The 23,979-nt window shown below is 36.4% G+C and overlaps 2 protein-coding genes across 2 annotated transcripts in view; both read left to right on the top strand.

Annotated features, from left to right (window-relative positions):
* Window positions 1-23,979, top strand: part of LOC149564400 (damage-control phosphatase At2g17340-like) — a 238,791-nt gene that overhangs the window by 45,510 nt on the left and 169,302 nt on the right. The window lies entirely within an intron of this gene.
* Window positions 14,935-23,979, top strand: part of LOC149564401 (uncharacterized) — a 95,867-nt gene continuing 86,822 nt past the window's right edge. Inside the window, exon 1 of the mRNA XM_089827456.1 lies at window positions 14,935-15,433. The gene's annotated coding sequence lies outside the window, so the exon portion shown is untranslated. The remainder of the gene's footprint in view (window positions 15,434-23,979) is intronic.

The raw sequence follows: 23,979 nt of genomic DNA, 5'->3' as shown, positions 1-23,979 counted from the left end.
AATAAACTTGATGAACGACAATTGCAGGCACGATGGGCCACGAAAGTTGCACAAAATAGGCATAAGGTATGGCACAACAAGCATTTAAAATTGAATAAATTTCAACCAAGACAACTAGTTTTGAAGTATAATAGGCGGAACAAGATCAGACTAGGAAAGTTCAAAGTAAAGTGGGTGGGACCATACAAGATATGCAAAGTTTGTGATAATGGAGCAATCAAATTATGGACATTGGACGGGAAGGAGGTGCCTGATGCAGTAAATGGATACTTATCGCATGTAGTACAGTAAGATGTAACACATAACAAATACTTTATTCATATACGCAATATGCACTCCAATGCTTACAATATGATTATGATGATTACCATGATGATCCAAAGTCCCTTCCGGACAGTGTACATATGCTTTCCCGAAGGGGTGACTCAACTATCACGTGCCCTTTCGGATACAATTCTACCTGTTGGCTACAATATAGAATTTACCGACAACATGCCCCCTCTTAGGATTAAATTCTTTGATAGAATAATCATTTTTGCGTCCTTTTTGTTTTGACCATATTAGACTTTGAACTTTTCATTCACATACTTCTTTATTTCCTCATTGTTATCTGGACATTCTTGCCTATTAATATTTCACTTTTCCATCTATTTACCATTTTGTTTCATCCACGTGTTTTTTCTTCTATCAAGTCTTTTCTTTTATGATCAATTTGGGCCATCGCTGATTTTCCATTCTTTGAGTTTCCTTTAAATAACATAATAATTGAACCATGGCAGCAACCTCTACCGGAAAAGTCCCTGTTTCCGCCAATAAGATCTCATAAGGAACGGTGATTTTAATCTTGAGATTACAAATGATTAAATGTTTTTGGTTTCTTTCTATTTGTCTCTATTTTTTATCTGACATATTTCTGCACCAAATCTCACATTCATAAAGGATCACTGGGGTAACCAACCAACCGAAGAGTATCGTTTTGGTTTTCTAGTCTCATAATTCTGCATTCCTACATTTGTTTTGTAAAGAATATAATGCTTTCCATCCTCCCTGAATTTGTTTTGCTCTACAAGTTTCCTAACTGAGTTTGTTATGGAAGTCGAATCCAAGATACTTGTAATCGTCCATAATCTCCAATGGGCTGCTGTCAAAAGGAAATTGTTTTGTTGGTTCTTATTACTTTTCAAAGAAAAAGTCATCACTTTGGTTTTGTTAGCGTTCCCTTGCGTCCCAGCCAATTGACAAAAGGTATTAAGTGCATTCAGTGTTCTTTCAAATGCTCAGCAGTTTTAGCAATTAAAATGATGTCATCCACATATAGGAGTAACTTTATCATGTAATTAGCTAGTTGAATCCCATCTCCATTGTTCTTGTCAAAACATTCTTCTAGCTTGTCGATGTATAGCCCGAACAAGGTTGGGGAGAGGGGGCATCTTTGTTTGACACCTATATCGCTGCCAAAGCATTTTGACATCTCATCCATAGTTCTGATTTTAGCCATGACCTGCTCATAAAGTCTATGTGTCGCAGCTCTAAGTTCAATAGGAATTTTCATTTCTTCCATTTTGAGCCAAAGTTTGTCACGTGGCACCGTGTTGTGGCACCATGTCGAAGGCCTTTTTGAAATCCACAAAGTAGCAAAAAGCCTCAACACCCTTTGTATTCCATACTTTTTCAACCAAGAATCAGAGAGTAACCCCATGATCAATAGTGGAATGCTTTGGTCTAAAACCAACCTGTCCTTTAGCCCTTTTACCTTCTAATTCAGCCCAGTTACTGATTTTACGTTCAACTTAGCTACCAAAGAGCTTCCCTAGAAGTGGATTAATCATAATAGTGCGATAGTTTGATGAATCATTTATGTCCCGACTTTTGTGAAGGGGGATCATCATGCTAGTAGACCAATTTTCAGGAAACCATGCATTAAAACACAAACATGGGAAAAATGCATATAGATGTTTATTACCATAAATCTCTATCCTCTACTAGCATGACAATCATCACAGTCTTTCCATATTATTTATAAGTAGATCCAATTCTGTCTTATTCGAAGTATGACTAGTCCTTGTCAAGTCTTGAACTTGACATTGCACTTCTAGTTTGCATTTCTAGCTCTAGTACGCTATTTTTGGTTCGAGTTAGCTTTTGCATATTTTTAGGACTTTTTCTTTTTTCAAAAATAATTCATCTCTTCATTATAATTCATCCCATAATAAATAATTTTGCATATTATATTCTTTTTTGCACTCGAGGAATATAGCAATTTTTTCTTGCTATCGTTCCCTGTGGAAGGTATTTGAAAACTTCAGCATGGTATTAGAGTGTGGGTTTAGTGAGCTTGTTCTCAAGATTTGAGAGTTTCTTTTCTCAAGTGCATTGCAGAGTCTCCAAATTTGGCCTTTTTGTATGAATTTTGATTTGGTATTTTTTTGTACATCTTATTGACCTCATGATTATGTTCACAATGTCACAAAACCCCTAGATCATCAACCTATCAATCAAACTTGTAACAATTGAGGGTTTGGGTAGTCTTTTTCATGGGTATGCTTTTTGACGCAAGCACATATTTTTGGGCACTTTGGTCTGAAATGAAGACTGTTATCAAGTTTGTAGTGTGCTAAAACCCTATGATGGGCACTCAATTTGTGAAAATCAAAGAAGATAAAATTTTGGGTCAATTTGGTTGAGGCCATGCAAAATTAGGCAAAAACTGGGGGTCAACAAAAATTCTAGGCATCGTAGAGCCAAACGCATGTCATCATTTCCCTCATAATGGCCCAAAACCTATAAATCAATAGTAAATTAGTCAAATTTCGACTTCCCCAATTTTTGGGCATATTTTTTGCGATGACACAAATATCTAATTTTGTACAGCAGCATGACCTTTGCATCAACAAGCTGCAAAAGATCTATTTAGGTATCAATGTTTTCTAAATTTTGTTTACAATTTTGAAGAAGATTCTTTTAAAGAAATATTATCAATATTTTTGAAGAGGGGCACTTTATACAGAGGTCTCTATGGAGCTGCACGCAGGTCCATATGCTTGTGTACAGATTCCCACCTCTATGTCAACTTTATTGGCTGCTAAAATTGTCAACCTTTTAAGCAACCACTTATTTTAGTGGAATGACCACTATATTTAGCATCAACTAAATATGCAGGGGCTCCTAAATTTGGCAATAACGAATATTCTGGTGGTAGACAAAATAGTTTGAGAGTACAAAGAATATTTTGGCAAGAGGGGAATATCCCGGTGACTGGGAATATTCTATAAGGATATTCCATAACAAGGTAGAAAATTGTCAAATTTATCTCACATTGAGAGTTGACCAATTTGATCTCCTTGCCATAAAGAGTTATTGCTTGTTTTTTGGCCATAACTTTGTCATATAGATGCGAAATTGCGCAAAAGAGATTGTTGCAAAGCAGATTTTGATGCAGATCTTTCTATGATAGCATGTTATTGGCTTCCTTACCAATTTTCCCTATCAAGTCCCTAAATTCAACATTTTTGAATGTGCTTTTGAGGCCACAACTTCAGCTCACAAACTCTGTTTTAGGGCTTAGGCAATTCATTGAAGAGATTGCAGTGTCTTCTACACAAATCTATGGTCCTATTTTGAAGAGTTTTCATCAAGTGCACATTGAACTCATAATTGCTCATTTTGAGATTTCTTGACATTCTAGTTGCAGGATCGTTTGTGTTTCTTGTGGTGGGCAGGTTTTCTTGCAGTTATTTAGTATGGGGGATTTCACTTCATCTTCTCAATTTGGTGATCTCTTTGCAAGGCAAAGACAAAGAAGTCCAATGAGCCTTGTAGTTTTTGTGGTGAGGTACCACGTATGTTAACTACGTTACTTGGTAAGTTACATACATGAAATAATAACGCATATAATAGTGTGTACCATATATGGGAGTAAAATATATCTTTATTTGCTCATGAACACATTACAGAGAAGACTAGAGATTGTCGGACAAGGATTGCAATTTCTCTGATGATAAACCTTGGCGGTACACAACATATTTGTAGGACTCAATGTTTGCAAATGCAACGACTCCTTTTCTAGTGCAGGGGCACGTTGGCGACAGGAAGTCTAGTGGTGACAGGAAGACAATATACAATATTATCAATACAAAGGTTTATTGCGACAGGAAGTCTGGTGGCAACAGGAAGATAGCATGCAATATGAGTAAAATGTAGAAGTTTTGTGATAGGAAGTTTGATAGCGACAGGAGGACAACATATTAAAATGCAGAAGTTTATTATAAAATTTAAATGATGCCCACTTGTCATTGTAACCGATGGAATATGAAGAGTCAGGTAACTGAAATAAGAAGATTTGTTTGTAACTGCCCATGAACAATATATAATGGGCTGGAGTAGTCAAAAAGGGGGACACCAAAGAATAGTAAAAAATGTAGTTTTATCAGTTTTCTCTGGCTGTCGACAGCCATTTCTTTTGTGTAGTTTTGTTTAGCTTTCAATAAAGTTTTTCATAGTCAGTTTCAGATTGCTTCTTCTATTTCTTGGTGTTGTCCTTGTGAAAGATAAAGTTGTAGTCTTTGTTATTGACTCGTGTAACCGATTCAATCATGTATGGAAATATTTCAGAAGATGTATTGATCTCTGTTTTTGGTTTTTCGGTTCAGAGATGCTTACATTAGAGTTTATATGATTTGGATTCGAGTTTGAAATATATTGATAAATAATAACAGATCTGCTACATAAGGGTTGCATCTTCCTGTCATTTTAGGACATAACTATGTTACTGCAGATTTGCAGAAAGAATATATGTTTACTTTAAGTTTGCCTCAATTCTAATGTTTTAATTACAGAGAAATGAAGTAAAAGGTGTAGCTTTGGATAAGAGCTCATTATAAATTTTATTGAGGTAGAAAAAATCCATTGTCGAATCCCTCGAATGTTTAATTCCTTGTGGAGAGTTCTAGTGTTGATCTCTTTGCATCATTTTCTTGGGTCTTAACTAACAACTATCATAACATTGACATAGTTACTTTTCATATTGAGGAGCACAAGAAGGCAGTTATAACGGCTATATTACTTGTTCATATAAAAGATAACAACGGTTTTACCAGAGTAACTGAATTGCCTTAACCAACAATTGAAGGAGCATTCAACCAACAAATATGATATATATAACTGCCATCGTAACTAACCGTTACTTGATGGAAAGAGAGATCTTTTCTGTTGCTTGTATTTGTTTGTTGTTGTTGCTTTTCTTCGGACACCTTTGTGTGCTCTTGCTGGCTTCAGCCCTGCTTTGTTGTAATCTTTCAGCCCCATAGACCTCTTTTTGGTCTTTTGTTGGACATTAATATCATTATCTTATCTTCTCTTATCTTATCTACTAAGTTTAACTGATCAATACTTTGCTTTCCATAATCATATGAAAATAGTTATATAACTACTTTTCATGTTCAGATGAGAGGAATCAATGGATATGACATGATAACTGAGTACTAATCAATGAAAGGAGAGTAATTGCTTTAACAATATTAACCATATAAACATATTCTCAACTGGAATTGCAAGTACATAAAAGATATTTACCTGTTAAAAAGAAGATGACTTGAATGCAGGTTGTATCTTTATCTTGTGTGAGCTTTGGCATCTCCTGAAGAGGAAAAGCATTGTTAAGGGCTTAATGTCCCAACCATGGAGCCTTAAGTATCCCCACACAATCTCAACTAAGAAAGGCCCTCCATACCCTAGGATATTAGGCTTGGGACACCATTGTCCTGTCACTGAGCATTCTGGTGATAGAGTATCAACTCACCGCTAAACTAGACAACAAGACTATACTATGGACTATCATGAGCTGACACAAATTTCTTTAGCAAACATAATTACTCGCTTGAGTTACCAATGGTTCTTTTTTGATCATGCAGGGGTAAACCATAGTTCAATGATTGCCATTTCACACCCTTCATATCAACCATGCTGGTCTTTTTGGATGAACCAATGGGTGATTGTATAGTAATTTGTAAACAAAACCAATGTATCTGCTGATTTGGCCTTGGCATTATAAAAGATATTTTGAATGTTTAAGCATTTTATATTTACAATGCATTTGCCAATTTGGCCTTGGCATCAGAAAAGAAATCTGAATGTTTAACATATATACATGCAAGACAATATTTGCTCTTCTAGCGTTGGCATAAAAATTATATGAATGTTAAAGCATTTACTTGTTTAGGCATTACATTTGCCTTACTGGAACTAGCATAGTAAAAAATAAATGAATATATTGCCCTTGCATCCGCCACTCGGGCGTTGGCATCATGTAAAGGTAATTATTATACCATTCTGATTCACAAGCTATTATTGCTTATCTTAGGATATATATATCCCGTATAAGTTATGCTCCAACATCTACGATTCTTGGTGATGAAGTTTCTTTAATGAGAGAATGCCATGATTCTAAATCATTCTTGCAAAGTATGTGAAAAAAGAGAGAACTACTAGTCATATCATGATCGATTTTAACTTATGATTTCATGAATGACTTCATTATGCCTCAAAATATTATTGAAAAGGAACATAGCTAATAATAATAATGATTTCACGACCTGAATCAGTGGTTGGCACTTGCATGACCTGAATAGTTGATGGCAAACTAGTTGATCAATACTGGTTGTTAAGAAAACAAGGAAGCACGATTGGCTATTGCCATTTGAACTAGTACTCTGAAATATTTAATTTGAATTGAACTTTCCACCTGAATAAGGTGTGACTAATTGTAGGAAAAGATTGCCAGGCAAGAATGAAATGCTAGAAACAATTTTCAATATGGTGACGGTTTTTGGCCAGCGGCAAGAATGTTATATTGGAATGAGCTTTGAATCATACTTAGCCTTCTCGGCTGCAAGATTTGTAAAGGTGGCAATGAGTTACAAAACATAAGACCATCGGTTCAATTTGATAGATAATATAATATTATTGTGACCACCCACAAACAAAATAATATAAGGGCAATGGATAACATTAGAGAAATATAGTGATGTAGAGAGTGCAATAGAAGTGTGCTATATGGGCCTTCCACAAAACTATGAAATTATAAGTATGGATTTACATTTATAATCTTTTTCAACCATTCAAAAGCATGCAAGAATGTTGCATCTTTTGAGAACAGTTTCTCAACTAGGGTAGAATTTAAAACCCTTAATCAATCATTAATAACTTCCATAAATGAAAGAATGAAACCAATCCCTTTTGTGAGACTCATTAACAGTGAGCTAAAAACATTTTCTCCAAGTTATGGCCAAATAAAATCAAGGAAATACAAGTTATTGCAATTTCCTTAAAGTTGTTCATATTATGAAATTTGACCAGTCTTCACTAAAATGGCCATAACTTCTTCCAAACATAAATGAAAATAAGCCCAAATAAAACCAAATGAAAGATAACTCATATACCTTTCCGAAAATATAAGTTTCAGATCTGTATCATTCAAAATGAGTTCACATCAACCAAAACATTAGAGAAATTGCAGGAAAAAAAACCAGAAAACTGAATATACAACATCAAAATAAGTTTTCTTTCATTCCAAATCCTTCCTCCAACTTCTCCAACTTACAATTTCATATTTTGGAGACCAAATATATATAATTTAGAAGCACATTAAACTCTCTAACCAACCTGTAACTACTCATTAACACCTTTAAACCAACTTTTTAAAAGTTGTCACCAAGTCGTAAAAGTTGTCATTACAATTTTGGCAACTTTTGAACAACTTTTACAATTATTATCCAAATGACTTAAAACTTTCTCTAAACCCTTAAAATATGATAAATATGAATTTAAGACTTCAATTAAACTATTTTCACTCTATTTTTATACATTTGAGTGGTTTTACCATACTTGACATTTTCTAGGACCTTGTAGGTCATTATGATATTAATGGCTTTTATAGCTTTACAAAATAATTTGAATGAACTCCAATAGGTCCTTACATGACATTGAAACCATATTAAAGATAATTTAAAATATGAATTTATCCATGAGATATAAAATGAATAGGTGCTCCTGCACCATAATCCCCAACTTTGAAATTTTTCCAAGTCCTCTTGGAAATGGGGTTTCAAAGATCTCTTCATCTTCACTTTTGGTCTTTCAATTCTTTTGCTTGAGAATATGAACCTGTTAAAAACAAATTTATGTCCTCTCCAATCTGATTTCTTCATCACTTGCACTGAAATGAGTATAACAAAAAAATCATGGGCAAAAATCAATTGATTAATATCAAAATCAATCCCAAATTTGCATCGTTCTTCTCAAAGCTTCTTGACAACTCTTCCCTTTTACCATCATTCTCATCATAAATCTGATCACTGTCTAATATTTGTTCATTATTATCCTTTATATCTGAAAATACTTCAACATAATCATTCTCAGCAATGTCCATTTTCATGGAGTCTTCAATTGGTTCAACTTCCATATTAGATTCAATCAACTTTTCCTGTTTTGTTTCTTCTATACTTGTTTCTCTTTGATCTTCTTTAAGTTCATTCTCTTTTCCTACATATTTTTCAACTTCTTTAAGCTATGAAAATTTGAATTCTTCATCTCCCTCAGCATTTGCAATTCTCTGCTCTAGGATTTTAAGAAGTGCCTCCAACTTCTTTATATGCTCCTTTTCTTCTTTTTCCAATCTTTCTATCTTCTCTTGTCTTCTCTTTTTTTCTTCCTTCTTCTTTTGTGAATCCATACCCTGAAAATTGCCATCCATAAATTTCATAAACAAATCCATTTTCAATAAAGTCTCTTTAACCTTTCTTCTTCTTGTCTTTGATACCTCTCCTTAGGCCTTTCTCCTCTTTGCTCTCTTGGCCTAGTCTCTCGGTATCCAGGTTCTCTCTTCAACCTGTAAAAGACAAACACATAACCACAAAATACCTTTTGCTCAGACCTTTTGGGCTCTGATACCACTTGATATGTAGAGTGCACAACATAAGTGTGCTATACGGGCCTTCCACAAAACTATGAAATTATAGGTATGGATTCACATTTATAATCTTTTTCAACCATTCAAACGCATGCAAGAATTTTGCGTCTTTTAAGAACAATTTCTCAACTAGGGCAGAATTTAAAACACTTAATCAATCATTAATAACTTCCATAAATGAAAGAATGAAACCAATCCCTTTTGTGAGATTCAATTACAGTGAGTTAAAATTTTTTTCTCCAAGTTGTAGCCAAATAAAATCAAGGAAATAAAATATATTGCAATTTCCTCAAAGTTGTTCATATTATGACAGGATCTGACCAGTCTTCACTAAAATAGCCATAAGTTCTTCCAAACATAATGAAAATAAGCCAAAATAAAACTAAATGAAAGATAACTCATATACCTTTCCGAAAATATAAGTTTCAGATCTGTATTATTCAAAATGAGTTCGCATCAACCAAAACATCAGAGAAATTGCAGAAAAAAAAACCAGAAAACTGAATATACAACATCAAAATAAATTTTCTTTCATTCCAAATCCTTCCTCCAACTTCTCCAACTTACAATTTCGTATTTTGGAGACCAAATATATATAATTTAGAAGCACATTAAACTGTACAACCAACATGTAACTACCCATTAACACCTTTAAACCAACTTTTAAAAAGTTGTCACCAAGTTGTAAAGTTGTCAATACAATTTTGGCAACTTTTGAACAACTTTTACAATTATTAATCAAATGACCTAAAACTTTCCCTAAACCCTTAAAATATGATAAATATGAATTTAAGACTTCAATTAAACTATTTTCACTCTATTTTTATACATTTGAGTGGTTTTACCATACTTGACGTTTTCTAGGACCTTGTAGGTCACTATGATTTTAATGGCTTTTATAGCCTTACAAAATAATTTGAATGAACTCCAATAGGTCCTTACATGACATTGAAACCATATTAAAGATAATTTAAAATATGAATTTATCCATGAGATAATTTAAAATATGAATTTATCCATGAGATATGAATAGGTGCTCTTGCACCATATGGCCGTCTAAATATAAAGGCCGATGACATGAATAATATTAAAACCATTGCCATAAAATGGAAATGATAATAAAACATTGGCTTAGGGTGTAATAATAATTTTATTCCATATATTTATTAAAATGATAGTTTACTTACCAACGTAAATTACAATTGTTCTTAGTTCGTTCATGCTCAAGTGAATACTCTGTGATTTAAAGATATGCACATATTGACTTGGTTAGCTTATATTAGTCCCTTGGTATACGCCTGCTTTCCTAGCCATTTTCCCTTAGGCATGATGGTCAAGACTCATATCTGTTGGGTCAATGATAAGTGGTGCCCCTGTGCCCAATTTCTTCTCTAGCAATGCTTTCCCCCCTTCACCACATTATTGCAAGTGAAAATTTATCATGGTAACAACATACTGCTCATCATTTTACAAAGTGAAAATTATCATAGCATATGATCATATTAGCCTTCCATTTACAACTCATATATCATCATAAAAATTAACCAATATTCCATTTTCATAACAAAAAACCAACAATTCATTTTAACATGAAACCGTAATGAATAACTAATTTAACCAATCACTCGACTCTGTATGAAGCCTCAATGGCGATAAAGGATCATTTAGAATTGAGCCAAAAATTGGGATGTGACAACTAAGAGGAACACAATTGTTAATCGACACAACTCCCCAATAGTGATAACAAACTTAACACAGACAATTTATACATGAGTGGATACACAATATTATCAAACACAAGAATAAGCATTTTATACCAACTACATCATCCCCCTAAAAGAAAAGTTAGTATTCTAGAAGATAAGTATACATTAAGCAATATCCATGAAGACTACTGCCAAGAGTGTAGATATGACTTGTACTATGCAAACTCAAAGTTGTGATCTTTAGAAATAAAATGGGGGTTTGTGGGCAATGCTCCCAGTAGGGTCAAGGGGTTGATGGAAGTATTGTCATTGATGTCAAAGGACTTATAGAGCATGACAAAACTACAAGAATCATCAATGCCAAAGGTCTAAATGAAGTATGGATATAAGGTAGGATAAAAGAAAATGAGTAAAGCCAAGCACTTGGAAAAGACAATAGATTTAACAAGTTGAGCATTTAAAATGAGAAACATCATTAATATGTAATTTATGTTTGAAGATATATGATAAAGCCATTAGAGATAAAGTCAATACAAAACATGTGAGATATGTTGAATAAAGGAATTTATCCCGAGGAATGATTTATATAACAGCGGTTGCCGTGACTAATTAGTGATGAACATACACTATTAAAGTCGAGGACATAATAGCTTACAAGTATTAGCATATCTCTTATCCTTGATGAGCAGATGTATTGACATAAGCAAATTCAAGCCTACACGAACCGGCATAGATAAAGTTTGATGGTGTTGGAAGAACAAAGGCAGCTACATATACATACGAAAAAGTTGTGAAAGATATATTTATTTGGCAATACATGAAGATGATAGCTTCCAAGGTGGTAGAGTGATGGAAAAAATTCATCCCCATTAGTGCCAGCGTTTGATGTTTTCTTAAAAATAGTGACAAACTCCTGAATATTTACCGTACAGGGTAAACGGTTTATTAATGCATTCAGACAATAGACAAGAACATGTAACACATAAATATTCCTTTTATTATTCATATGTATATAGAGGATACTACAATATTCGGTATGATTGATGCCAAATGTTTGCTTTTTGTTCAAGTACATATATTTGTTCGGAGGGGTGACTCAATCATCACACAACCTTTCGGTTCTAATCTACTCGTCGACTATACAATATAGATTTTACCGACATCATCCCCCCCAAAAGAAAAGTTGTCTCCGAACGACAATTACAAAATATCCGAGACATTAACAAAATAGAATACGCTAATTGTGACTAACTATAACGGGATAGATCTTTTTCTGTCACACCACTTTCACATTTGTCTTCTGCCTATACCAAATTGGTCTCCACAACACATTGCATTTGTAGCCTCTACTAACACAATATTGTCTCCTTAGCCAAGCTGACCTTGATACACCCGTGCTGCCTTCTCTGCTTCCAACTCCTGGGTACACTGAGCCAAGTGTCGCTCTACTGCCTCCAATTGGATGATCAACTCCTCCCGAGCTCTCTGCTCTATGTATCTAGCAAGACGGCCTCATGTCAAACACCTACTCAGAGTGCCTCAAAGCATAACATCGCTCTCGAAAGGCTTCTCCAATGCTCTTTCAACCCTGGCAACGCCTGCAATAGCTCCAGGTCTCATTAATTGGTCACACTTCCCATGATTGATAACTGAATTGACCGAGGGTCTAGGGGGCATTACCCTCAACGGGGTAGGGGGCAGCGCCCTCATGGGAACACACCATTTTTGTGATTTTCTTCCAATCCGACACTCTTTCTGCCAACAGCTTATGTTTTCTTCATTACCTGTTTATGTCTATCCCTCCGGTACCATACGTTTTCCATTCTCAGCTATTTTGATTTGTCGTCTTTTTTTTTTTTACAAAACCTCCTATCACTCTTCTTTTGTGTTTACTGGTGTACTACAATCTGCTTCCCTTCAAGTGAGTTTGTATGGTGATCTCAGACTTTTGTGTTGGATAGATGACTATGCCTATGCTGTATGGTGTACGGCTACACCATTCATTGCCTCCACTAGTTCTTTGTACGGTCACCATAGAGTATGACTAGTCAGTACTTGTGTTACTCCTTAGTGCCGTACAGTCGTATGGTCTACTTCTTGTTGCCTCCTTTCTTTGTCTCCCATTCCGTACAGTGTATCATGTACCGTTTGTGGAATTTCTATTTTTTTGTTTAGCCGTATGGTGGATTGGTTGTCATCTCCTATATAGGGCTGTACAGTCCATGTGCTTTCCTTAAGGCCGTACGGTGCATTAATTTGTGCTCTTCTTGAGTCTGTACGGTCCAATTCACTAGCTGGTTGTTACTTGTACAATGATACTTATTCCCTTCTCTTGAGTTGTATGGTGTGTCATGTACAATATCTTCTCCTGTCTGGCCGTACGGTGGATCACTTGTGATTTCCTGTCGTCTATTGCTTGGCCGTATGACGTCCTTCCTAGGTTGTACAGCGTTTTGTTTTTCTTTACTGTCTTCCTTTCTTGCTTACACTCCTGATAGGCCGTACGGCCTTGTTTTATGTCGACCGTACTCCCTTCTATTCTCCTCTACATGTGCCCATACGGCTAGAATTCCTTTTAACGCTTGTTTGTATGGTGTCTTTGTTTCTCACTTATGTCTATGCGCTCACTTTCTTATGCTCCTAGGACCGTACGGTGGTTGCTTTTCCTTCTTCCCAATCTATCTTTTTCATGCTACTGTAAGGATTTCCAAAGTTGTATGGTAATAATCCTGTTCTTTATACTCATTACTTTATTACTTTCGAGTCCGTACTTATAAAATATGCTCAACTTATATATTATCTACATTTACATATATACATTAATAATTACTACTTTTATATTGTCTCTCAATTGTTCGTCCATGGAGCTGCGTTATTTCTTTCATGATAGACTTTCAGCTTCGACCCATTCACTACATTGGTTGCTTCCTTCTCGTCGAGCGTCCATAATTTTATTGTTCTGTTATTGCCCACTTCACGGATTTTATATGGCTCGACCACTTTGTTTTAAATTTGCTTGGTCTGGTCTCGATGCGCCCATTATACTTTAGCACTAGTTGTCTCGATTGAAATCTGTTCAATTTCAAGTGCTTGTCGTGCCATGCCTTATGCCTGTTCTGTATAACCTTTATGGCCCATTGTGCTCGCAATCGTCGCTCATCAAGTTTATTTAAATTATACCATCTCTCCCTCAGACTTTCCATATCTCCAAGCTCGTTTTCGATTACAATCCTCAAACTTGGTACCATGAATTTCATTGGCTACCACTTTTTGCCGTCAATAATTGTATTCTTGATTTTAGAACCTTCACTTTGTGCTGTTTAAGTTTTTATTAAGCCCTTCCTCTTTGTTTTTTGTGTGGACCATATGTGTTTTCCTTGCCACCGGTTGCTTTCTACTAAATTTGTGCTGCGGCATAACATTTTCTTTCTGCGCGATTCGTTTATCGTGTACCATACGGTGGAATCTTTTTTTTTTTTTTTTGGGTTCGTACGGTATGTTCTTCCCTTCAACTTCCGCTGTAACTGCCTTTCTTTCTTCTGCTTCTCTGTATTCCTTCGGACATTCATTTTCCTCTCATTTCTCACCTTTGTTGACCCTTAACATATTACAGCTCGGAAAGAGCTTGTAATCCTCCATTTGCCAGTGGAATAGGCTGTTCACCGAGTCTAGGTCGTCATCATTCGACCCTCCTAATCTCAACACTCCATTTAGTTCCATTCTCTTCTTTCCTTCGTCCTCTCCTTCTAAATCGGACGATCTGGCTTCTTCTCCCACCATTTGTGTGTGTGTGTGTGTGTAAATCAATAATAAATCTTCGTCCTTTGCTCACCATTGATAGTGTATTCTTCTTCTAGTTATGTTTAACCTTTGCTTGTACGAGCCATCCTTGTCCAAGAATGGTGTCATATCCCCTTCTTTTTAGCGAAATGACTACAAAGTCGAGTAGGAACGACTGTGTTCCAATAGTTATTGGTTGTGCCATCAGGATCCCTAGAGGCTTAATGCCATGTTAGTCTGCAGTTAGCAATTGGAACGTGGGTGGCCACAACGTCGGCTGTCCCAACTTCTTCCAGGTATCTTTTGGTAGTACATTTACCCCCGGACCTCTGTCCACAATTGTGTCTGAGAGGATCATTCCCAATATACCCTTTTCTACGACCGTCAGATGCCTTCCTGATGTGAGGGCTAGCAGCATTGGGTCTGTTGCACTTGTTCCACTTCCCTTCTCCTTCCTAAGTTCTTCTAGTAGTTTAGCAGCCAGAGCCATGTTTGTGAGTGCCATTCATAGTTGGGGCATTGTGAGGATCAAATCAGTTAATTTTATTGGCACTTCAGTTTGTAATATTCACCTTATGATATTCTGTTCTGTGTAGTTCCTCATTGAGGTACCTGCAGTGTCCCCCTTCTCCATTTGTGATTTCTCTATCTACATCACCTTCTCAATTTCTGCCCGTGCTTCTTCTAGTCTCTTATTTTCTTTCGTCGAGTCTGGGTATAGCTTTGCCTGTTTACTTGTAATTGCTAGGACTTCCTCTTCGTCCGTTCCCGATTCGATGTTGATCAAATTCACTCTTGATTTCGATTTCGGGCACTTGGCATCTTCATGGTCTCCAGGACCACACCATCTACATAAGAACTGCAGTGTGTTCCTCGTTGTACAGTTTCGTGCAAAGTGGCCCCACAAGTTGCATGCCCGACATTGAACCATCGGTTGGCCGTTCGCATCATACTGAATCCGACTGCGGCCCTTGTTATTATTGTTATTGTTGTTGTTGGTGTTGTTGTTTTGCCCCCTTTTGTTGTCTCCGTACCCACCCGAGGTGGCATTGTCATTGTTTGTGTTTCTGTTCCCTCCTGAAGTGGATGCTTCCTGTGTCAGGAGCACTTGTTGATGCCCTCTTTTTTTCATATTGAACGGGTATTCCTTTGTGGAATGTCCCACGATTTGATAGATATCACAGAATTGATTCTTCAGACAGGATCCCTTAGTGTGACCTTGTGTCTTGCATTCTGTGCACCATAGCTTGTTTTCTTTGGTTTGGCTATTCCCTTTCTTCATATTCTTTTTCATCATCCTGATCATATTCTTTTGGAGGGCTCGAACCTTCTTATTGCCTTTTTCATCACTACTGCTATCCTCAGAAGAGGATTCATCCGACTTGGATGATTTGCTTTTCTTCTTTTTTGTTTTCTGTTCACTCTCTAAGTCCATTGCTCGATTGTACGCTTCAGTGTACGACGATGGCAATACAATTTTCATTTTCCTTTTTAACTCCGGCGTAGTCCTCCTATGAACCATCTCTTTTTCAGCCTGTCTGCTGGCTTACTTTTCATTTTATATACTAATTCTTTTAGTTTTCTAGCATATACATGGACTGTTTCATTTCTTCCTTGTTAAGTGCTGTAGATTTTTGCTACTATCTTGTTGTCGTCTTGTAGCAGTTGAAACTCTGTAATAAATTCCTTCTTTGTGTTTTTCCATGTGGTTAGCTTTGCCGGATCGGTGTCAGAAAACCAATCGATTACTACACCTCGTAAGGTGGCTGGAAATTGCCTTGCCCATTGGTCCTGTTCGTTTTCTCCATTCGCTGTCCAAATCGTTTCGCAACTTTTGCAGTGTCAGATTGGGTTAGCCGTGCCATTCTTGTCGAACTTTGGTAACTTTTCCTTTAGACCGGCCATTGGTACCCTTTCTTTCTTTTGTTGTGCGCTGCTGTTAGTACCCACATTGTTTTGTGCTCTCGTACTGCTCTGAACACCCATGTTATGGACACCTACGTTTTTGAGTGGCGTAAAGGCTTCCTCAAGGACTTGGTTGTTTCGACCAAACTGTATTTGTTCGTTAGGTGTATCAAGGACGAAGAGTTCACCCCACGCTCGTGTTCCTTCGACACTCCGAGCCGTGTTGGTCCTTTCCTTTCAATCTGGATTCCCCCTTGGTGTACTCTAGTTTGCCAATTCTTCCTTTGTTCCTTCAATCACCCTTCGCCTTTCTAAGGCTTCTTCTATCAACCTCTCCCTTGATAGACTTGGTGACTGCACTCCGTTTGTTAGTGGTCCCGTGGTACCGTGGTCACCTCCTATGACACTGCTGCCGTACCTTTCGGCAAGTTGTTGGAGTCCGTGCCTCCGGTCACTTTGCTATGTGCGGTTTAATATTTCCCGTGCCACACGTATGCTGTCATCTTCCGGATTCTTATTTCTATCTTTATTCTCTGTGTTCAACATTCATAGCACCTGGTCCTCATAGGCAATGGCGCCAAATGTTTACTGTACAGGATAAACGGTTTATTAATGCATTCAGACAATAGACAAGAACATGTAACATAGAAGTATTCCTTTTATTATTCGAATGTATACAAAAGATACTACAATATTCGGTATGATTGATGCCAAATGTTTGCTTTTTGTTCAAGTACATATATCTGTCAGAAGGGGTGACTCAACCGTCACGCAACCTTTCAGTTCTAATCTATCCGTTGGCTATACAATATAGATTTTACCGACAACATTGAAGCCTATAGTGGAGATATCATATGAAGACATGTCTGATCCTATACAAAGGTGCCATTGCTATTGAGGTTAAAATATAGGGAGTACGAAATTGAAGAAAGTGCCATTGTTTTAGAGTATAAAGATGCAACGCTATTATGCCTAAGAATGATAAAATGAAAGATAGTGCCTATCATCAACTGGAAATTTCTGATATCTACAATATTGTATTGAAGCAATTATTATTGTTGTACTAGACTGTTAAGCAGTGATAAAAACAAATAATATCTTTGTCAGTATGATATATAAGCAGCAATTGAGGAGAATATACATTTGGGAGTTTGCCTGATGTCTGGGATGCCATCAAATGTTTAGCTCAATAAAGGATATCTATTAGCAATAAACGCAAGGGAATAAAGCAAGCCAATAAACAATTTGATAACCAATTGTAAGAAAATTGTATTACTCGAAGACATATTGATTAGGCAAATATGCGATACCATATTGCCCATTTTTTTTGAAATGACATCTTCAATAATTCATAGAAAGAGGACCTGATTATTAATTTCTAAGATCATTTCTGCAATTGTAGAATCATAGCCATTGTTATTGATGATCTCCAAATGTAGATTTGGATCTCATATAAATATGAGAGGAGAGGACATGTCTCATGAAGAGACATGTCTCTATGGTGTAATCATCATTTAAATAATATTATATTAACATGAATAATAATAATATGTATAACAATATATATATATATATATATATATATATATATATATATATATATATATATATATATATATATATATATATAATATGCAATAATAATTTATATTATTAACATGGATAAGTATATAGGAAATGATGATTACCAATAACAATAATGTATATTGGATCGAATCAATCCGACTAAAGCTACAACTTTAACACTCCCTCTTAGTTAGGGAGGATTGATATAGAACACATTATGCTCTGAAGTATATGAAGAGATATCATCTCACCTTTTATAACACACAATTGAAACAAATTCCATAACTTTAATATAAGCTTAAACACCACCTTAAATGTGGACTATAATAATAACTATGTCATGGTGTCCGACAAGATCTGGCCCAAAGAACAATAACAAGTTGGTTATCATGGTGTCCAGCAAAATCCAGCCCAAAGAACCATGATGAGTTGGTTATCATGGCGTTTGGCAAAATCTGGCCCAAAGAACCATGATAACAGGTCTTACATTTATAAGATCGCCACCTTACAATGGTTTCCTTTCGTTTGTTCGTTATCATGACTTCCAACACTTTTGGACAACAATTTAATGAAGTCTGTCATGATAACAGGTCTACCATTTATAAGATCGTCATCTTATAATGATTACCTTCTGTTTATATATGTCAATGAAGGATGGTCACCTTTCATTACATATCATATGTGAGATAGTAACCACCATGAACACAGTCAGAGGGTGATACAAGAGCTTTCACCTTAATTTTCTCTCATAGAGAAGAATGAATTACAGAGGATTTCACTTATAACTTCTCATAGAGAAGATATCATTCACAAAGAATTGCACCTCAAAATATTATCCCTCTAAACAATGATCCTGGGAAGTTAGGTTTAGTAGTTACTCCTTTAGAGACTCTCTTCCCCAAGGATTCTTGTCAGACTCCCTCTGAATCTGATATCTAATTTTTCGGTGATAAGTCATCACTTCCTCATGATATACATAGGAGTGGGCCCATCAAAATCATGCAGTTACACACATGTATTTCTAGACTCCCTTTGACTATCAATCTTCTAAGCTCCTGTGTCGCCTTAGAAGAAGTGTCATACTCTCTCTTAATGTAGAAGACTCTCATAATCTCAATCATCAAAGATGTTTGCTTTAAGAGCCTCACGTTATCCATCTTGATCATCAGGGTCTTTGGAGCTACTATCATTAGATTGAGTCTGCACAATATTTGGCAGCATATGTAAAGTACCAACCTTCTTTTCCTGTAGAATATCCTCAAACATAAAGGAAAAGATCAAGGTAAATAACCCTTATAGTATGTATAGGGTAAGCATGTTTTCGGCATACAAGTTTCAAATTTTGAAAATCAGCCTGGTAGGGAAAGATTCTAAAATTGTTTAAGCTTTCTATTGGTTTTTGTTACTAATGATGCATTTGTAAAGTTTGATTTATGAATAAGCAGTGTTTTAGAATCTTGTTGAACTTGAACTTGAGCCTCGAAGTTGAAAGTTGAAAGTTCGAAATGTAGATCCATATGTTCAAGAGTTCAAATTCAAAGTTCAGATTTAGTTGTAGAAGTTCAAGGTTCCAAGTTCGAATTTCAAAATGACAGTCTTGGTGTGGGGGCAATATCTCCAAATTCAACCGTTGGATTTCTCTCCATTTTGGATATGTTGTTGAGAGACAAATTTTCCAACTTCTCACTGGAGCGATTGGCAAAATTTTATTAGATGTAAAAGATATTGATGTTATAGTACAAGCCTATCAAAACAGATCAACAGCCTGAAGTTCATATTGAACTTGAAACTTGAACCGCAAAGTTCAAGTTCAAAGTTCAAAGTTCAAGTTCATCGGTTTGGAGGTGCAATTTCATAATTCATATTTGCAGACTTGAAGGTTATGTATATATGCCACACTATGCGTCGTTGAACTTGAACCTTGCACTGCAAAGTTCAAAGTGTTGGTGCAGATTCAGATATGAAGTCACAAGTAGTCCAATGGTTCAAGGGTAAACCGGATCAAAAGGTTCAGCCAATTCAAGTTTTCAGACAGTTCATACTCATCTCGGTTTGAAAGTTCAGGTTGGCAAGTTGTCATATTGAACTTAAACTTGAACCACCAAGTTCAAGTTCAAAGTTCAAGTTTGTAGGTTCAAACTGTCCAATTTTTAACAGCAGCAACTTGTAACTACAGATTTTCTGACAGAAAAAAAGGGTCTCAGTGCGAGTATCATAACTTTTAATCCAACCATTGGATTGAGCTAAATTTTGGATATAATTGAGAAAACCTAGTTCTCTAAATCCTCTCCAAACCATTTTTTTCCAGATTCTCAATGGATCAAAAGTTACATGTTTGACTACAACAGTGTCAAAATTATCTATGACAATTACAAAATGATGACAGAAATATCAGTTTCAGTGCGGGGGCCATATGTCCCAATCCCACCATTGGATCATTTTGATTTTTGGATATGTTTGAAGAGACCTAATTTTCCAAAACCTCTCCAAACAGCGTTGCGAGATTCATTGCGGATCAAAAATTATGGGCGTTTGAGTGGAGTACTATCAAATTTATCCATGACAGTCACAAAATAATACCAGAAAAGTGAGGCATGTTTTGGGGGGCATAGATTTCAATCTAACCGTTGGATTGAGCTGATTTTCAGATATGTCTTATACATCCTCTCCAAACGGTTTTGTCAGATAAATTACAGATTAAACGTTATGAGCATTGGCGTGAACTATCAAAACTGTGAATGACAATTATGAAATCATTACAGCATCTCATCAGCAGCATATGCCACCTGCCCAAATTCCATATGACCTTAATTTGACAGATTTATTTATTCTTATATTCATAAGAATAATGTTTATGAAGCATAAAAAGGTAGAGGAAGTTGAAAATGGGTAACAAGAAGTTCTAAAGTTTCAGTTACAAAAGAAACTGAATAAGCTTTCTCAAAGGAGACTATATATTTGGAAGAGTTTAGAATGTTAAGGGGGGTCTTTTTTTCCCGGTCTGCAAGTCTGCTGTAGGGAAGAAGACATTTATGTTTGTAAAAGGGAATAGGGGAGAGTTGTTTTATGTTTGTGCATTTTTTTATTGTCATGGCAGGGCACTGAATGATTGTGTGATCATTTTGTTTTATTCAGCAATAAAGAAGAGCCTGTATAGCAGATCATATGGTCTGTATGTTTACTTTTCTAATTAAGGATTAATCGTATGGTTTCCTTTTTAATGTTCTGAACATCTTCCTCCATTATTGTATCAAGTATATGCTGTGTGTAATCGTATGGTTGGCACACACATGTTTTGCAGAATACAATATATAACTTATCTTATTTTTCCTGTCATGAGAAGGGTTTGATAAACATTCTTAAGGTTGTTTGCTGATCTTTCTCATTATGTTTAATCCATAAATTTGATAACCACACTCATTTCATGTTTATGTGTGGGTGTTAATAACCTTTGTGTCTTCAGGTTAAAGACATAATCTGCATTTAATTCGTTGTAAATCTGAAGAAGGGAGCTGAGCCTTCATAATAGAACTCAGATAGTACTTGCACATACAACTACAAGTGACTCAACTATTAGTTACGTTTGTCTTCTCATTTGGGCATTCAAGATTTGATTGTGAAGTTGTTTTCGAGAGGACAAATCTGTTTACTAACATATAGAATTACAAATAAGAGAGACTACAAAGAGTAGATAAATGTAAAAGATAAAAACACTTATTTGCACATGAAGATTCAGAAATTGTCTTTTTAGATTATTTGACAATGGAACATGTCCCCTCTAAATAAGGTTCAAGTGGGAATGGAACACTGACTATTATTATCCCCACAATGTAAAATTTCCACTCATTCTTATGTTGTTGAACAATTTTGTATCAAATATGACAACTCCTTTTGAAGTTCCAACTTGCTCTTTTCGTCCATTGAAGGTCCAAACATTCATTTAGTTTAACAGTAGAAGCGAACATGTCCTTAAATTTTATCAAACTCGTCCGCAATACGCTAATATCTTGATTAAGTATGATTGTGCCACTTGAATGACTCTACAACTCATACGTGAAGTTCCATTCATCAAGAAGAGACTCGTAGATTGTTCAAATGAATTCTTAAAACACTTCATTAATGTCTCACAACAACTCAAATTTTCTCACAGTAACTTTTGTAAATACAAGTGACATGATTTAGAAGTCGTCATGATATAGGAGCATCTTGCATGGGAAAATTATTGGAAAAAAAATAAAAAATAAAAATGGTTGTCATTCCATTTATCGAGGTGTGTGGGTAGAATTCTAGAAAGTTATGAATATTGTAGAAAGTTGTGGAAGTTGTAGAAGGTTGTGGAAGTTGTGGAAGTTGTAGAAGGTTGTGGAGGAATTCTAGAAGGTTGTGGATAAGTCATGCATGGGGTGGTAAGTGCCTATTTAAGCAAGGCATATGAGCATTTCTAAATCAAGGTCAAGGAGAAGCTTGAGGAGTAGAAGCTCGAGAAGAAGGTGAAAGCTCAAGGAGTAGCTTGAGAAGTGGATGCTTGAGGAGGAGTAGCTTGAGAAGTAGAAGCTCGAGAAGTAGAAGCTTTGGAAGGAAAAGCTTGAATGTGTGAAAGCTGGAAGGTGTGAAAGAGAAAGAGGAGAAAGTGAAGAGTGAGTTTTCCTGAGTCTGTGGAGAGAGCGCCGAATGTGATGCAGTTTACAGCAGGATTGTGGTGGACTTGTGAGTGTGTAGACAGAGCGCCGAACGTGAGGTAGTTTACGCTTGAATCTTGGATTAGGTTTGTGAGAAGAGCTAGTGGCTGCGGTTTAGAAACAAGGAGGTTGCTTGGTGGCTTGCGAGCACAAGTTGAGATCTCAAAGGTTTTTACCAGAGTGTGGATCTGGGCTAGCTTGGGTTTGGATTGGATCTTGAGAGATCTTGTAGAAATGTTATTGTAATTGCTAAGGATTTTCAAATTTAATAAAATTTCTTGGGAAGCATTTATTCTCTCTTTATCTCCATATTGTTGCATTCTTGGTTGTGAGTTGGTAAGGGTGGTGTGGCTTTTCGTCAGTGGTATCAGAGCATACCGCCATTAGTGGTATCAGAGCCGTACCTTCATTAGTGGTATCAGAGCAGGAGTTCCTGAGTGTACAAGCAGATCGCCGAAGTGTGAGGCAGTTTGTACCAGGACTTTGGTTGGGTGAAGTTTATCAGAGTAGGAGTTCCTGAGTGTACAAATAGATCGCCGAAGTGTGAGGCAGTTTGTACCAGGACCTTGGTTGGGTGAAGTTTATTAGAGTGGGAGTTGCTAAGCGTGTAAACAGATCGCCGAAGTTGAGGCAGTTTGCACCAGGACCTTGGGAGGACATGCAGATTGATCGATTGATGCGGAGATGGAAGACTGAACTTGTTGAGGCATGATTGTGGAGAGCTTGTGGATTGCAGATCCGTTGTCCTAGACTTGTGATGTGGTTCCTGATTGTTCGTGTGAGGTGGCAGGTTGCGATCTGACTTGCAAACAATTTGGTTGTCACAAGGAGCGTGGGAAGGATTTGTTGCAGAGGTTTTACGAAGATCTTGGGAGATGGCTCCAAGAGGATTGGACCTTAAGATGATTGCCAAAATCCATGATATAGTGGAGAGGAATTTTTCTAAGATGATTTCTCGATTGGATGCTAGATTGGCTGATCAAGCTAAGAAGGTCAAGGTGGAAGAGGATGGTTTTGTTGATCAGATTATGGAGTTTGATGCAGAACTTGCAGAGCAACTAGAGGTTGTTGTTAAAGATATTCCTAATGTTGTTGATGCTGGGACAGAGGTTGGTTTTCATGATCAATTGGTTGAATTTGACATGGAGATTGTGGAGCACTCGGTCGTGGATGATCCAGTTGTTGGAGGTGAGTTATGTATTGCAGAGCATCTTGTTGTGAGCAATGAAGTTGCTGGTGTTGAGAGTTTGGCATGTGTTGATGGAAATCTACATGTGGTTGCTGATGTGGAGCTTGTTATTGCTGGTATGGATTCACTAGTTGTTGATGTGAATGGGAGTTCGGCAATGAAGCATTATGTTCAGTTTGTTCCTGGGAA

The sequence above is a fragment of the Cupressus sempervirens genome, chromosome 4, assembly GCF_028749045.1.
Source record: "Cupressus sempervirens isolate cs-2001-9-10 chromosome 4, ASM2874904v1, whole genome shotgun sequence".
Lineage (NCBI taxonomy): Eukaryota > Viridiplantae > Streptophyta > Pinopsida > Cupressales > Cupressaceae > Cupressus > Cupressus sempervirens.
This window is presented reverse-complemented; position numbering and strand designations above follow the sequence as displayed.